The sequence below is a fragment of the Gigantopelta aegis genome, chromosome 6, assembly GCF_016097555.1.
Source record: "Gigantopelta aegis isolate Gae_Host chromosome 6, Gae_host_genome, whole genome shotgun sequence".
Lineage (NCBI taxonomy): Eukaryota > Metazoa > Mollusca > Gastropoda > Neomphalida > Peltospiridae > Gigantopelta > Gigantopelta aegis.
The window spans coordinates 17514792-17532500 of NC_054704.1; the positions used below are offsets into that span (position 1 = coordinate 17514792).

The 17709-nt window shown below is 37.8% G+C and overlaps 1 protein-coding gene and 1 long non-coding RNA gene across 6 annotated transcripts in view; one reads left to right on the forward strand and one right to left on the reverse strand.

Moving 5' to 3' along the window:
* LOC121375909 (orexin receptor type 2-like) overlaps positions 1 to 17709 on the forward strand; it is a 107883-nt gene that overhangs the window by 29025 nt on the left and 61149 nt on the right. The window lies entirely within an intron of this gene.
* LOC121375910 overlaps positions 1316 to 17709 on the reverse strand; it is a 28085-nt gene continuing 11691 nt past the window's right edge. Inside the window, exons 2-4 of one of the 5 annotated variants that reach the window (XR_005958367.1) lie at positions 5628 to 5804; positions 2819 to 2925; positions 1316 to 2236 (exon numbers count right to left, since the gene is read on the reverse strand). This is a non-coding gene — a long non-coding RNA (uncharacterized LOC121375910). Of the gene's footprint in view, positions 2237 to 2818; positions 3915 to 5627; positions 5805 to 11641; positions 11836 to 17709 lie in introns of those variants that run through there. The other 4 variants (XR_005958368.1, XR_005958366.1, XR_005958369.1 and 1 more) reach the window with 4 other exon arrangements.

A 17709-nucleotide genomic window follows, 5' to 3' on the forward strand; every position in this document is an offset into this window, starting at 1 on the left:
AGACGTTTAGAAACGAACATCGAATCGATTAACAGTCTTTTGTCTAGTTGTTAGTGTTTTACCGTGTGCACGTGTCAGCTGGTCGGAAATGTGATGCATGATGGTAATAATATGATATGTACCAAAAAGAAATCGGAAGAATAAAAAACGAGAACAAAACCGCACACGGACTTGCAGGTTATAGAATACCTAGCAACGATTTGTACACGAGCGGTACAGCTCCCGTATGATGCGAAGTACAATGGGTTGTTCTCACCCTACAACATCCTCGCAGATGTTTGTGCTATCAAGTGTCCTTTGTGTGGAAATGTTTAAAGTTACATACCCTAGTTTTTAAACACTAAGATATATCTTTTTTTACCATTAGCGCCGTTTTTGATAACTGAAACTATATTTTACTTAGATTTTATTGTTTAGATTATTCAGTTCCGTACATTTTTGGGCATCCCGGTGTTTTTAATATCACAAAATGCATTTGTGATGGTCTCTCTGTATTAAAGTGACAGACCTTAGTTTTTAAACACTAAAGCATATTTTTCACTATTAGAGCCATTTTTTTATTTACTTATATTTTAATGTTTAGATTATCCATTTTCGTAGAACCTACGTGTTTCTCGTCATCCTGGTGTTTATAATATCACAAAATACATTCGTCATATTTTTAAAAAACGCACGTGCGTCTAAAAAGTAACGGTTATGGAGTCGAGTTTTATTCTATTTTAAAGGATATTTCACCATTTTAACGTCACAGACTCTAGTTTCACTGTGTTGTAACTTTATCCAAAAGTGTTGCAGGCTTGTGGATTAAGTAAATTTAGGGTCCATTTTCATGTGTTAAAATCAAGGTCTGCGCCTTTAAGAATGGATTGACAATTTTGACATTCATGGAATTCCGAACATCGGAACCGCGTTACTCACTGTATGAATGGCGTGGGAAGCTGTTTGTACGTAAATCTGTAAAGTGGTTCTATTGTCCATGACTGATTCTCAATAAAGAGGTGCATATAAGGATCATGAAACGACCAAAAAAAAAAAAATTGAAATCAATGAATATTATATTCCATATAATAGTTATATATGTCAGCTGTATAGTGGTATAATGGTTTCAAGTTAACTGTCGTGGTTTTGTCTCACTGCATGGAATTGTAGCAGCTCTTGATACTTAATTTTGCAGTACAGAAATGTACGTTATACATTACCCCCTTCCAATAAAATTGTACTGAAATATCACTAAGACACATATCGGAAAAACACTATCAGCATGATAGAAATATATATTGAATAGACCTATCAGGAATTAAACAAACACATCAAACTGATATCAAAATTTATTTATTTGTATTGGCACCAACACAGTCACAGTAAACCACTGCCAAATAGGATTTTAACTTCAAACTGATCTGCTACAAGTTCACTCACTAAGTAGCATCTTGAAATGAAATAATAAATGCACATATTTTGTGATTTCAAAGACAAGCAAGAAAGAAAGCTCAATACCTAAACATGTTTGCTGATCGCCGCAGTACACAATTGCTATCCTTTTCATAATAGTAAATTGTAACGTACGTTTCACGAACAAGCTAAAATCTAAGAAATACTAGTTTAAGTGAAAAACACCAAGGAAACGAAGAATTATAGTTATCTTATTTTCTGATAACCTAAAACTTTAATAATGAGTGTCTATCTTCGACATAATAATTCCTTTACACAGTGTAACGTACATTTCACATCTGCAAATATTTGTATTCGGCCACTAATTAAACTAATGAAAATAGTAGGAAAAAACATCTTTCGAGGTTTCAGATTATGCTGATAGATAAACTGAACAATAATTTTGGGTCACATCCAAACATTAATGGCATACTTTCTTAATGATTGGTATCGTAAGTTTCTTGACAAAGTTCAATTTTGTCAACCTCTTTCTGTGGAATTTTGAACATTCGCTTTGATTTTCCCGACGGTACTGGATCATGAATGATACACAAAACAGACTCCAGGCTAATCCAAATGACATCTGGACGTGGGGGTCATTGAAACATCTGCCTACTTTGTTTCATAAATGAAACTTCCACTGGCAAGTTACTCGCATCCTTCTCAACTTGCAGTATTTTGCTTGATGGAATATAATTGACCTTTCTTCTTTCTCTCTCTTTCTTCAGGTATTTCTCTCCCTCGTTTGCCTTTTTGCGTTCTCTACATGCATGCTGAATCTCAGCTCGAGTTTTTGCCATAGTTTCTATAAATGGAGATTGAAAAATTTAAAATAAAATTACGTTACTAAAGGTTTCATAAAGAGTTGATAGATGCAAGAAATTAATTATAAAATATACGTGTAAATATTGCAAAATATATAGTTTTGTCAAATCAGGCTAACCGTTAAATGACACGTACTTTAACTTTAATGGAAGAGGTCGTTCTAATTAATGTCACTCTATTTATCCTAGTTATATGAAACCGATGTAGTATATTTTAAATTAACGTAAACCTGCTTTAACTTAAAAATAATTACATCTAACATTTATAATTTGATTGTAAATGTAATAAAATATGATGGCCTAAACATTCAAGAAGTTTAACTTACGGCAAGAACATTAATTAAACAATACAAACTGGTGCCTGATAGTTGAAATGTTCGTTACCAATTGTAACGTACATTTCAATTATTTTAGTCCACTGTGGAGGAAAAGTAATAAAAAGTAGCAAAACACGCACCAGCTGATTGATTACATAAAATATCTAATTTTATTTTTAAAGCAGAAACAGTTTTGTTCATACTTGATTATAAGCAAAAATTGTTCTGAATAAAATACCAACTCACAGCTTGACTTTTACACTCTGTGCAAATATTCCCATCCACGTTTTTCAGTCTCTGAGATCGTAGATTACAAAGTGGAATCCCCTTGCAAATCACTTGGCAGTAGGGGCCTACTAATAATCAAGCATTCTTCTTATTTCATGAGAAACGTACTTTTCATATAACGTACATTTCAATAACGAACATGTCATACGCGCACAAATCAATATCTATAAACATACTGTTATAAAAGGCATATTTGCTAACATGCAGTATTTGAGTGGAATATACAACTAAATTATGGAATAACAAGGTATAACTTTTGGTGACGATAATTATTGTATAAACAGCGGTAACATACATTTCAAGAATTTGTATACGCTGCCCAAACTAAATAATTGTCGTGCTGTTTATTTTCAGCATTAAATTGAAGGTGATGTCTTTCCTTATAAAAGTGATTGTGCAATAGAAATAAATAATTTCGAATATACATCAGTGTCAGAACTCACTTAGAAAATGCGATATTAACAAATATAAAATGTGTAACGTACATTTCACATTTACTTGAGACAACATCGTTTGACCCTGGGATACTAATTCAGTTCCCTCATTTAATTACAATTTCATAAAAAGTCAACAGAATATTAACAAACTTTGCGATAATAACAAATATTTGAACCCAGTAGTGTTTTTCCATTGGTAGTATACATTTGTTATAAAATATATTCAAGTGAGACAGTAACGAACATTTCCAATTTGAAATGTTATGTCGCCGAACCATAAAAAATAACTGAGATTCCAGTCCACATATTATGTTACAAAGGTAATACATGGGTATGTTTCGGACTAGAAACTCACTTGGTTTCCTAGAGTAATTGACGACAGTATTTTATGGTGCCGCACGTAAAATACTGAAATGCACATCCTTATTGAGAATCAGTGCATACTTCCATGAACGTCGAACATTATTACCTTCAATTTTTATAATTCCAAGTGAATAACTATTACATCAGTATTAAAATACTACCGAATACCAATAGAACTCGTTCTTGATTAAATTAATACACGGGCACAAGAGGAATCCTAATTCTACAGTTCTGCTCCCCACCCCCACCCTACCCCGACAGCGAATTCTCACATTTTAGGTAAAACTACTTTTTTTTTTTTTTTTAGTTATTTCAATAAATAATAACATTTACTGATTCAACATTAACAGATAACTAAAATGGTAATTTTATTTATTTTAAACAATTAATTTTTAAAACCCCAGCTGAAACTATTTATATATTGTTTACGCACTACCGAAAGTAGTGCAAAATTGAGGTTTATATGCAATTATGAACGTCTGGGCTTTTGTATGTTACATGATATCATTTGGATTAATTCAAGCATTTATAACAAAGGATGATTTACATAATGGAATCATTTAAAATATGAATTGCTGTTATGGATATCGCTAACCCATAAGCACCTGCCGGGGGCACGTTCTAGTCAGTGAAGTTAAATACACAGGATTGCTAGTTGGAATTGTTATTGGATGTAAGCAAGACCATGCTACTAGTATATCATGATCAATATTAATATAAAATATTCATTTCAGTTCAATTAATTTCCATGTATAAGGTTCAAGCACACTTTCCAGGACACATTTCTCAACTACATGATAATTGGAGATGATATATATATATATATATATATATATATAGAGAGAGAGAGAGAGAGAGAGAGAGAGAGAGAGAGAGAGAGAGAGAGAGAGAGAGAGAGAGAGAGAGAGAGAGAGAGAGAGAGAGAGAGAGACGGGGGTACTGAGATGTGAACTCGACACCCACTAGCTGATGACCTAACCATTATTCCACCGAGATCAGTAATATAGATCAGTGATTTTCGTAATTAAATAAAAACAATTGCGGGGGATAACTCCCATGGGGTTTGGCACATATGGTCATCTCTTACCAGGGTCCACTTTTAGTTACCTCACACCCACGCATATAATGTGTCAGCGTTAGTGCACACACGGTTATTAAATCAAGCCTGTGTGAATTGGTAATTGCACCACACCAGTAATAATACGAAAATTACATTAACTATCCCATACAACTATGCTAAATGTACCTAATAAACAGGCTACATAAACCTATGAAAATCGTAAAATACTATAGTAACGCACCACTTTAAATGAGATTTCACATTAGTTTTGTTTTTATAGTGATTATTTTTGTCAACACATCATGACGTCATTGACACCGCGTCGCCGTATTTGATTGTCTAGTAATGCATTTCACTCTTGGTTCGGAACTTCAATTTGGAATTAGCTACGCATAAACCCATGGGAGTGAGTTTAATATTTAATTGTTATCTTCTTTTTCTTGGATAGCAAAAGCGATCCATTATAAGTAATTATCACACGCGATTACGCAAATTATGTTGTTACGTCTGGGTCTGAAATATGTTTTCAGTCATTATAGCATTGTAGTCAAAGATTAACGTACATAATATAAAAATCATTCGTAAAACTATCGAAAATTAATCTTTATATCTCATTTGTAGCGTTTAATCATTTATACAACTACACAAATGGAGGCACCTTTATTATGTAATACGTCATCATTAAACACCCAGTGGTCTTTGTTTTAGTGATGATGTCTTTTGACTTCTGGGAAAATACACTACCGCAAATAATTACCAAGATTCAGATTTGCATTTACGAATATATTTGGAGGGGTGGGCGAGAAATAAATCCGCCGGCCGGTGATTTTATTTCAAAATAAAATCTCCGGGGGGGGGGGGGGGTTTTCTAGGGGGAGGGGGGGGGGGCGGGCATATTTCGCGTCACCGGCTTCTTCATCCAGACCAGGAACGGCAACTGTGAAAATACGAGTTTTTATGGATGTTGTTGTGCTTTGTTTTCTTTTGTCAAACCAATCTGGAAAATGGCAGTCATCCTAAAAGCAACTAGGAAGGAGGCATCCTGGAGTACCAGTCTTCTTGACGAAGTATGAAGGATGCATCCCTGTAAGAAGAATGTATCATGGAGTGACAGACTTCTCAAATAAAAACGAAATAAGAACTATGGCAGACTTCTAAGCTAAAGACTGTGTGACAATCCTCTTATAAATTAAACAGCTGACAACTGCAAGTTATGGGGAATACATCACGACCTTGTCAGAACATCATTTGGATTATCTTGAACAGGGATACGAACTTGAACATGTTAATGGTTTTATCTTTCACATTTCCAAATGAACGCAAAGTCATCATTATCAGAATAAATAAATGAAAACAACTTTTCTTAAAAAAAAAACCCAGTCATTTGTGGAAATCATCGACCCTGTTCAATATGCGATATGAAGCAATTAGTTGGCCGGTAACCCGAGAATGACCACTAGCTCCCCCCGCCGTGCCGTCTGTATCCGTGTCTGGAGAGCCACTCGACGTCTGCTGACATGCGTTGCACCAGCTGGGTTTGTATCCTGTGTGTTTAGAGTCCGCCGATGAGCGGACAGAGCGTTCGACAGTCGCATGACAAGACATTATGGCTTGAGATGACACCTGTGCTTGGCGGATCTCTTTGGCTTGTCGTCTGCTTGACGTCTATCGATTTGTTTGTTTTCCGGTTTTTTTTTTTTTTTTTTTTTTTTTCGCATGGGTGACAGATAGTAAGATAGTTTCTTAAAGGCACGGGTCCTAGTTTTGTTTAGACGGTGTAAAATGTTTTTCGGCTATAACAGTTGGTTTTGTTACCTTTAAATTACAGATGACTTGCAACTTGTTGCTACAATTACCAGATGTTGCAAATGTGTTTTCTCGTCGTCTTGGGGTGTGTTCTGCCAGTCGTCTGTCGCTAACGCTTGTAAAATATGTTTTACGCTACGTGTTACACCTAATGACCACGTCTGGAACCAGTCAAAACAGTTTGCAAACGTTTGGCGAAAAACGGTTGGCTGAACTTAGATTTGGTGTTTGCAGCACTTCAAAATGTATTATATGTCCAACAGAAAGTAGCATCCTTTTAATTTAGGAAAGTAATATAACAGGAGAAAAGACTTATAGGGTGTATATCACCAAATCCCATCCCATAGGCAATAGTAACATATGTGGCTAAAACTTGTGAAGACATCGTTTCAGTCAACATATACACTGTGGATGTTAAGACGTCACCTCTCACCATCATAGCAAAACAGAACAAAAATAGGGGTAACTAGACTGATAGTTTTAAACATAACGGAAAGGGTCTTTGACTATCGCACAAAAACTATCCTTCTATTTTCACTAGCACCTCGCACGTTTCAAGTAGTATAGTAGATGGTACATCGGTACTAGTTCAAATTAAATTACAGAAATATACTGGCCAGATGAAATAACATTGTATGACAACAAACACTGTCGAATTGATCGCCAATGGCAGGACTTGGCAGCATTCACTATAAAATTTCATTTCATTTCAACTTATTTTCGTGTTTATGTCCAATTAAGGTTCAAGCACGCTGCCCTGGGCAAACACCTCAGCTATCTGGGGTGTCTGTCCAGGACAGTGGGTTAGTTGTTAATTGTTAGAGAGAGAGAGAGAGAGAGAGAGAGAGAGAGAGAGAGAGAGAGAGAGAGAGAGAGAGAGAGAGAGAGTGTGTGTGTGTGTGTGTGTGTGTGTAGTGACCTTACCCATTGAGTCGTTAAAACTCGCTCTGGGTGGAGCCGGTACCGGGCTGCGAACCCTGTACCTACCAACCTTATGTCCGATGGCTTAGCCACGACGCCACCGAGGTCGGTCTATAAAATTAAACATTAGTCGCACTTCGAACATGGATACTATGAGATGCTATTTGGTAGACTACAGCCTATAGGATATTGAAGAAACACTGTTTAATATGAGTGATAACTGTTCGTTCTTATTGTACTTTTATATTCGTGGTTAACGGGTAGTGGTTAGAGAGAGGGAATTTGGTGTAATGGTCTTAACTACTACGCTAGCATGGTTGGTGGTTATTTTAAACCTTTTTTTCGATCTCAGAGCATAGTAAATTTACATCACGAAATCTCATTTGCTTGCTCAGTGTCGTTAATTTCATTTTAAATTCCTATTCCGTGCGAATGAGCTAATGGTACTTGTTGCAAGATGTTGCAGAAATTGACTTTATAGACATCGACCTTCGTACAAAACATTTGTGTGACAGGAAATCGCATTTTCTTGTTTAGTCCAGATCATTATATTTAAACTTGTACTCCACGTGAATCAGCTAAAGGTACTTGGTGCAAGATCTTGTTAAACACAATCTACTTAACACTGGTTCACAGCCGGAGTGGCGTTCCACGGTCTGGTGTTACTGACGGGTTTCCTCGATCTCTCAGGTCAATATTAGCTCAACATTGGGGGCGAAGACCAGATTTGAACGTCTCTGGGGACCCTACATTTCCATGGTCTTCATCAACTGTGGCTACAAGTCGCCAGTATATTTACTACTTTGCCAAATATTTAACTGAAAAGCTTCTATTGTGACTTATTTAAAAAAAAAAAAAAAACACGTTGTTGTTTGTTGTTATTTTTCTTTTTTTAATTTTAATTTTTTTTTGGGAGTGGTGGGTTGTTTTTTTTGGGTGGGGGGTGGTTTGGGGGTTGATTTTGAATTGCAGTGTACAGTAGAAGTAGTAGTAGTAGTAGTAGTAACTTTAGTAGAAGTAGTAATAGTAGTAGTGTAGTAGTAATAGTAGTAGTAGTAATAGTAGTAATTTTAGTAGTAGTAGTAGTAGTAGTAGTAGTAGTAGTAGTAGTAGTAATGGTGGTGGTCGTAGTGGCAATTGTTGTTGTTAAATTGATTGTAGTATTATAGTAGAATAAACAAATGATTAATTTGATAGTTTGTAACATTAAACACCACTTCGTGAAGTAAATACAGCATCAAAGACAGTAAAACTAATGTACATAATGCCAAGTAAACAAACTCTCGAAAATAGCTCTTAACGGAAAGTAATCCTCTCCGTAAATGTCTCCACCGTGATTCCACACGACATTTTTCCAGCAGATGAGATAATTTCCCGTTTGCAAAGACGGAATGGACATTGTCCGGTCTGTACATTAGCACGAGGACACCCCATAAAGAGGGGCACGGAAGCCGAAACCCCTCAACAGGATTTATTCCTTTTTTGTAATGACGTGTCGGCAAACTATTGGTTTTCGTGATTAGTATCGCACTCTCGTCTGCCGCCGAACGCCGGTTTCTTCCGGTCACCGTGTCGCTGGTTATCGTCGTTGACCTGTCGACCGGTGTCAAAGTGATATCAAGTGGTCCATGGTCGATGTTATTACTCAAATGTTCGTTTTAAGATGAGCTCAAACTACGATTGGGCAGTTATGCAGGCAGTTTCTGTGTAAGTAGATGAGCAGAGTGGTCGATGGGTCATCCCTGTTCGTTAGCCAGTCACATTCCTCGTTTCTTATGACTGTAGGTTATATTTTACGACATGTTTTATAATGAGTTACATTTTGTTGTTTAGTATATTATAATTATATTTGCGTGACTAATTAAGTTTGTGTCGATGGAGTGGACATTCCGAAAAAGTACGTCTGTTAATTCGAAGTGTTTTTAGGGAGTGAAATTCTGCGCATGACAGCTGGATTTGACCTTCAGTACTTTCAGACTTCGAACCTTGTTATTAAATCCTAAATCTACAGACTCGAGTTTCGGGGGGAGGTGGGAGTGGGTATGTTTCACAGGAGAAACTATATTCTTGAACCATTTCAAGCACAGTAAAAATATTTTAGCACGTTACACCCTTACCCCGTTAGTCAACTCGTCCCTACTGGTACAAATATTAACTTTATGCATCAAGATGTGTTATTCACTGTGTTTCTGAACTAAAAATTTTTTTATAAAAAAAACTAATAAAAAAAAACTTTTGGCAGCGCCACTTAAGTGTGTGGGTATTACATGTTTTACGTCGATTGCTTTAATGTATTTTTCAAACCATAATATTGCCTCAAAATGGCAGCACTGCACCTGTTCGACGGAACATGTTCGCCCCGATTGGCTCATGGGTTCAAAAAGAAATTATATCCCTGAAGACGTATGTACACCCTGCTGTTTGCCTTACAGTTACAACTGGCAGATGATGTGTCAGTTAGAGCCGAACTCGGGGTAAGGAGGTGCAGAATACACGAAAACGTATTCTTTGAACTTTAGTTGCTACCATTTTTGCCTGTCTGGAAGGAAATGTTTTATTTAACAACGCACTCAACACATTTTATTTACGGTTATAAGGCGTCAGACATATGGTTAAGGACCACATAGATATTGAGAGAGGAAATTCGCTGTCGCCACTTCATGGGCTACTCTTTTTTATTAGCAGCAAGGGATCTTTTATATGCACCATCCCATAGACAGGATAGCACATACCGCGGCCTTTGATGTACCAGTCGTGGTGCACTGGCTGGATGCCTGTCTGGAAAAGACTCCATAATACTGGGTCCTGATTCTCTGGGGGGTTTTTTTTACTCCCCTACCCCCTCCCCCCCCCCCCCCACCCCGCCCCCTCCGGATTCAGTTGTCCTTTTGTTTAATGTGTCACACTTCATGAATAGTGCATAGTCCATTTTCACAATGTGTTAACGGACAGGAAAGTAAAATTATCCACTTTGTAATGTGCTAAACTTCATGAATATTCGTGGTTTAATTATTCATTATATGCCAGTATTCTCGAATTTATTTGAACATGTGACCAATGTGAAACAAGAAATGTAAAAATCGAGACTGTGTTGCTGGCGAAACTGTTTTAGTTGCCCGTGTTTTTACGATGATTCTCATATTAAATTTTAACCCCATTCGATTTTCACCCATCGACCTTTAAAACGAGTTCTATTTCCATTGTTAAGACAATGGGATTTTAAAGTTCTGTTCTGATAAGCAACACTTCGTCTTTTATTATGCAAGGCAAAGAACCATGAACAGAAAATAGCCACGTCAACACATTTTAAACTATGGTTATATGGTGTCTAGAACATGGTTATTAAGACGTCTGATCGAGAGAGAGAGGGGGGGGGGAGAGGGATAGAGAAAGGGGTGAGGGTTGGAGGGATCTAGCTGCCGCCACATAGGCTACTCGAAACCAATGAACAGCAAGGAATTTTATATGCACTTTCCGTGAATAGGACGGGCTATGATATACCAGCCACGAGGTTGTGATGGGGTTTGGTGAGGGGGAGGTCTACCGGGGACGATCGGTCTTACAATTTATCACACCTCGGACGATCACTTAACTAGTCAGTAACTGTTACACCCCGCCCCTTTATTACTAAGCTACATCTCACTATTTGAGTCGGAGAGTCAGCTGTAAGGGCGCTTCCACACGGTACTATGCGAGAATAGCTCATTGACAAAATAAACATTACGATATCATCAGATGTTGTGCAGTCGGGTATTTTCGTGGTTATTCTCGTACGAGGCACTCGTATTGTGTGGCGCCGCCTTTAGTTTGATTCACACGGTCTCTCAGGGTTCAAATTCCCGGTCGGAGATCTGACATTAGTCAACGCTGTTTCGTGTTCTGGGGATATTCCGTCTCGATTGATCATCTCAGATTTGTTATGGCTACTGTTAGAAGTATGTCAGCGATATTTTGATTGGTCAAAAAAGATCGTCAAGTCATGCTATTAATTCTGGTTTTACTCAGATCTACGAGCAACGATATCTTTCCAGTAATATATTGGTTCGCTTAGCTTTATTTCAAATCACACGAGCTTTATCGAGTTAAATTAAACACTAGTGCTATGTAGACGTCTGTAAGAACAGCAGTGTTACGTCGAGTTTGAGCAAACAATACATCGAGTTTGAGCAAACAGTAGTGCTACATCTGTCTTACATTTGCATCGCCCCACCAGCCACTAGATACCAGACGAACGTGCGTGTTTGTTTATTACAAACACGTATATATGCAGAAGACGATGGGTAAACGACCCTGGTATCACCACGGCCGCTCGTAGGTCTGCCGATCAGCGCCACGAGTGACAGAACACATCTTCTGGCTCTGCCAAAATCGCAGTTTCATCTTTCTGGCTGAAAGGAAAACAAGTGTTAAGGTGTGCATTGCTGTCGGTGATAACGACCTTGATCACATCGTTAGCATGAACACAGTGGTGTTTCGAAAACAAGGAGTCTGCATTTAGACGATTATAGGCATAGACGATAGAACAAGAAAGAGGTTGGGGTGGGGTGGGGGGGGGGGGGGTGTGCAGAGTATCATTTCAGTTTAATATTTCTGATAGAAAGGAAAACAAGAGTTAAGATGTGCACTGCCGTCGGTAATAATGGCCTTGATCACATCGTTAGCATGGACACAGTACTAGAGTTTCCAAAATATGCAGTCCGGATTGAGACGAATCGTCACGATGATAGACATAGACAATAGAGTGGGAAAGAGGTTGGGAGGGGGTGTTGCAGAGTATCATAAGGCAGGCACCCTATCATTAACTTAAAGAAAACTAAGACAAGAGACAGACTACTTATTGAAAGGTAAAGTTTGTTTTGTTTAACGACACCACTAGAGCACATTGATTTATTAATCATAGACTATTAGATGTCAAACATTTGGTACTTTTGACATATAGCCTTAGAGAGGAAACCCGCTACATTTTTTCCATTAGTAGCAAGGGATCTTTTTATATGCACAATCCCACAGACAGAAAAGCACATACCATTGCTTTTGATATACCAGTCGTGGTACACTGGCTTTATTGAAAGAAAACATTCTACAATAGGTATAGCGTGCCAAAATTACTCTTTTTTAAGGAAGCGAATGCGTTCAAGATAAAGTGTTTATGGCTTCCGAGATATGCTGACGTAACAGCAGTCTGGCTCACTATTCAACTAAATGTACATGTGATGATGAAAGAGATACCATGTACGTTTAGCCATGACGAGCAAAGTGTTTTTTCTTTCTTTCTTTTTAGACCTATTACAGGTGTTTAAGCATTGTGAATACATGTAGCTACACGCGTGAAAGTCATAAACAGGTGTTTAAGCATTGTGAATACATGTAGCTACACGCGTGTAAGTCATAAACAGGTGTTTAAGCATTGTGAATACAGTAGCTACACGCGTGTAAGACAGGTGTTTAAGCATTGTGAATACATGTATCTACACGCGTGTAAGTCATAAACAGGTGTTTAAGCATTGTGAATACATGTAGCTACACGCGTGTAAGACAGGTGTTTAAGCATTGTGAATACATGTAGCTACACGCGTGTAAGTCATAAACAGGTGTTTAAGCATTGTGAATACATGTAGCTACACGCGTGTAAGTCATAAACAGGTGTTTAAGCATTGTGAATACATGTAGCTACACGCGTGTAAGACAGGTGTTTAAGCATTGTGAATACATGTAGCTACACGCGTGTAAGTCATAAACAGGTGTTTAAGCTTTGTGAATACATGTAGCTACACGCGTGTAAGTCATAAACAGGTGTTTAAGCATTGTGAATACATGTAGCTACACGCGTGTAAGACAGGTGTTTAAGCATTGTGAATACATGTAGCTACACGCGTGTAAGTCATAAACAGGTGTTTAAGCTTTGTGAATACATGTAGCTACACGCGTGTAAGTCATAAACAGGTGTTTAAGCATTGTGAATACATGTAGCTACACGCGTGTAAGACAGGTGTTTCAGCATTGTGAATACATGTAGCTACACGCGTGAAAGTCATAAACAGGTGTTTAAGCTTTGTGAATACATGTAGCTACACGCGTGTAAGTCATAAACAGGTGTTTAAGCTTTGTGAATACATGTAGCTACACGCGTGTAAGTCATAAACAGGTGTTTAAGCATTGTGAATACATGTAGCTACACGCGTGTAAGTCATAAACAGACTGTAAATTCGGCCCCTAAAAAATGGACACTAATTTTAGTTAAACTACAAACCTGTATCACATTTGGACAGAGTGAAACACGAGTTTGTGACTTTGAAAAGGTGAAATAGCCTTAAAAACAGACTAGAACTCGACTCCATAACTGTTACTTCTCAGACGCACGTGCGTTTTTAAAAATATGAAAAATGCATTTAGTGATATTAGAAACACCGGGATGACTAAAAAACCACTTCGGGTGTACGTATATGGATAATCTCAACAAAATAAAATGCATTTGTATAAGTAAAGTTTGATTTCAGTGATCCAAAACGTTTCTAATAGCGAAAATATGCCTTAGTGTTTAAAAACTAGGGTATGTCCCTTTAATGCTGACAGGCCTTCACAAAAGATAACTTTGTCGCCATTTTTATTAATATAATTTCAGTAACACAAACAAGTAAAGTAGCACTACTTTTCCACTAACTGTGCAATAAGCATTTTAATGACACCACTAGAGCACATTGATTTATTAGTCATCGGCTATTGGATGACAAACATTTGGTAATTTTGACGTATAGTCTTAGAGAGGAAACTGGCTACATATTTCCATTACCAGCCAGGGATCCTTTATATGCACCATCCCACAGGCAGGATAGTACATATCACGGCCTTTGATATACCAGACGTACGGGCTTCCGTTTTTGTAGGTGGGTACGCTGGCTTTGCCCGAATTATTCGGAAATGCCCGAATCTGGATAACATTGGCTGGAATGAAAAATAGCCAATGGGCCAATAACTGTGCAAGAAAAAAACAACGTTGAGGTTCACGTCTGTGACGGTACATGCTCTTAATTTCTTTTCGCCTGTGGCGATATTAATTGTTTTAGAAGGCCGCGTGCAGTTCCAAATGCACTTAGCACAGGTGGGCAACTTGTTACGTGATACCTTTGCGCGACGGTCGTTGAGCTGTACTTCTAATACACACCCAGCCCAGGTGTGGAGCCATGTGGCCAGTAGTTACGTAATACCTCCGCGAGTGCGGTTTTTACAACCGTGATTTGGCGACTTGGCGTCATTGAGTCTGGCGATCTAAGAGAAAGATATGCCGTCTTGGTCGCTGTGGAAATTCAGATGATACGTGAGGTACCGCCTTGTGCCCCCAGGCGATATTCGCTGTCTCTGAGAGTTTTGAATAAATAGCTAGGATTTTAGAGATATCGAGGAGAAACATAGGAAGGCTCGAGGGGATCGCTGTCCGTCCACTGAACGATCTATATTAGTTCAGACGGGACTTTGGTAAATATATATTTTCTGCTCTGTGTATAACCTTGATGTGATTGATGTGACTTTTAAATATTTTAATACTGTATTATACCAATATTATTTAGACTGTGCTGCCGGTCATCTGACGCAGTAATCTGTAGGCTCACTGTCCGAAATAATTATAAAAAGCTTAGCCAGTCATCATAGAGGACCTAGGTAAACTGTAGGTTATTGTCTTTATTGTGATAGGTACCAGTATTAATTCTGTGTTACAAGGTTACTGAACGAGTAGTATGGGTTAATTGAAAATTAACCAGTTAGGAATAGAGTTGTAATTCCTTTATTAATTAAGTTCTCCTGGAAGCGTTTCTCAATTATCACACGTGTGGGTGTTGTGTCACGGTGAAGTGATTAGAATATTGTGTAAACTAGACACCTAGAGATTAACTAATTAAGTGATCACTTCTGGGTTGTTATTATTTGTTGTTGTTAATGAACTACTGCGGCAGTACATTTGTCAGCGTAGGTTAATACAGATTCCAAAGTGTATTGTGTTTTCTAGTGAACTAAACGTGCTATAATAATATATACTTTATATAAGATCTTATCTCTGATCATACCTAGACGAGCCAGCGGGTATAACTGCCTGTTACATAGAGATCTAATAGATATACAGTTAGGAGAGATATTTGGACAATCGTGTTTCATTCAGTTACGGGTATTATAGGATCCCCGTGACAGGAGTAGAAAATTGGGGCGCTCGTCCCGGATCTGAAACGGGACAGGCATATTTAAAAAAGTATTGTTTGTAAATGGGGGCTTTATAAATTATTTTTACAAATTTACTAGAAGTAGCAATGTTGTTCACTAGAAAATTAATTAATAATAAGTGTCATATCTAAACATGGATAAGAATTTGCTGGATAGGTCTACGCTCAGTGTAGTGGAGATTAAGCGAGCACGTAAGGCCGAGTTAGTTGAAATCGCGGGTGAGCGAGAAATTGATTTAACATCAGCTAAAACCTTAGGAGATATAAGGACAATTATTATCCAGGAAGTTTTTGGTGATAGTCCTGTTATGGAAGACAGTGAGATTGTTCCAGAGATAGAGATAAATGAGTTAAGTGTGGAACAACAATTAGCTTTTAAAAAACTTGAGTACGAAAGAGAAGAACGTGCATTAGATAGATATATATATATATATATATATATATATATATATATATATATATATATATATATATATATATACAGAGAGAGAGAGAGAGAGAGAGAGAGAGAGAGAGAGAGAGAGAGAGAGAGAGAGAGAGAGAGAGAGAGAGAGAAGGAGAAGAGAGGAATAGAGAGAAAGAACAGAGGGATAGAGAATTCCAGTTAGCAAAATTAAAAGTGGAACATGAGTTAAAGTGGATCTAAAGACAGCCAGTTGGAGCTCATGTCCACCAATCAAAACCTTACTTGCAGAATCCTGCCAGTGATTTAAAACTAACAACACTGCGTAGTCCCCAATGTCCAGGTAACATTTCGTCTGTAAATAATAATTTAAATATTGACCAATCACACTTCGCCTTTTATAACGTTATTTGGGAGCATACAAATTCTAAAAATATCGGGCGAGTCTATTTTAGTGGCCGCAGTACAGCGAACCATACCAATACGTACGGGGTGGGTTATCAGTCTTCAATTTTACATTAAAAATTATTTATTTATTTATAACATTAAAAAAAAACTAAATCAGTCTTCAGTTTTACATTACAAATTATTTATTTTATAAAATAAAACATGTTTTAAGGCATTCGTAATTCACACGAAACATGTCGTATACCCTCAGGATAATTCGGAATGTTTTCAAATTATTTTTAAATCACTGGCAGGATTCTGCAAGTAAGGTTTTGATTGGTGGACATGAGCTCCGACTGGCTGTCTTTAGATCCACATGTAATAGTGGAGCTAATTTTAATTAGATTGATACTGAAGAAGTTAGACGTGAGGCAGGAAATGGTTTTAACATGTCGGAGGCTTATAGATCAGTGCCTGTATTTGATGACCAGGAAGTAGATATGTTCTTCCAACTTTTTGAACAGGCCGCTAAGCAGCTAAATTGGCCGCAGTCAAAGTGGACATTGTTAGCCGTGTCTAAGTTTAAGGGGAAGGCTAGTGTAGCTTATAATTCAATGAGTGATGAGCGAGCAAGTCAGTACGACCTAGTTAAGGCGGCAGTGTTGAGGGCGTATGAATTACGACCTGAAGATTATCGTTTATGGTATAGCGAGTTGAGAAAAACGCAGGGTCAGTCTTATAGTGAGTTTGTGCCCAAGAAGGCAGGGATGTTTGATAAATGGGTGGTGTCTCATCAGGTAGAGTCATATACCGAGTTACGGGAGTTGTTGATCTTACCGTATATTAAAAATGGATTATCAGTTAGCTTACGTATTCATTTAGAGGATCGTGATGTCAAAAAGATAGAGGGGGCAGGCATAGTGGCAGATGATTACGTGTTAATACACAAAGCTCAGGCAGTACAGGGTAGCTCTTTACAACAGGGTGATAAGAAGAAATTTCAGCCAGGTTTTTCCCGGGAAAGTAACTATCGGGGAGAGTCTTCTAGTTGGTCAGCTAGTCAGGCAAGGAATGTACCTGGTGGGCAAAGTAAGGATATACTTGCATTATCAGCCAATGCACGAACTTTTCGTCCACATTGCAGTTACTGTAAAAAGGATAACCATCTTGTCGGGGACTGTTTTAAAAGGAAACGCGATAATGCGCAAGTGGTCGGTTTAGTGAGGTCAGCTCCGTTAGCGAGAGAGTTAATGGTTAGTCCC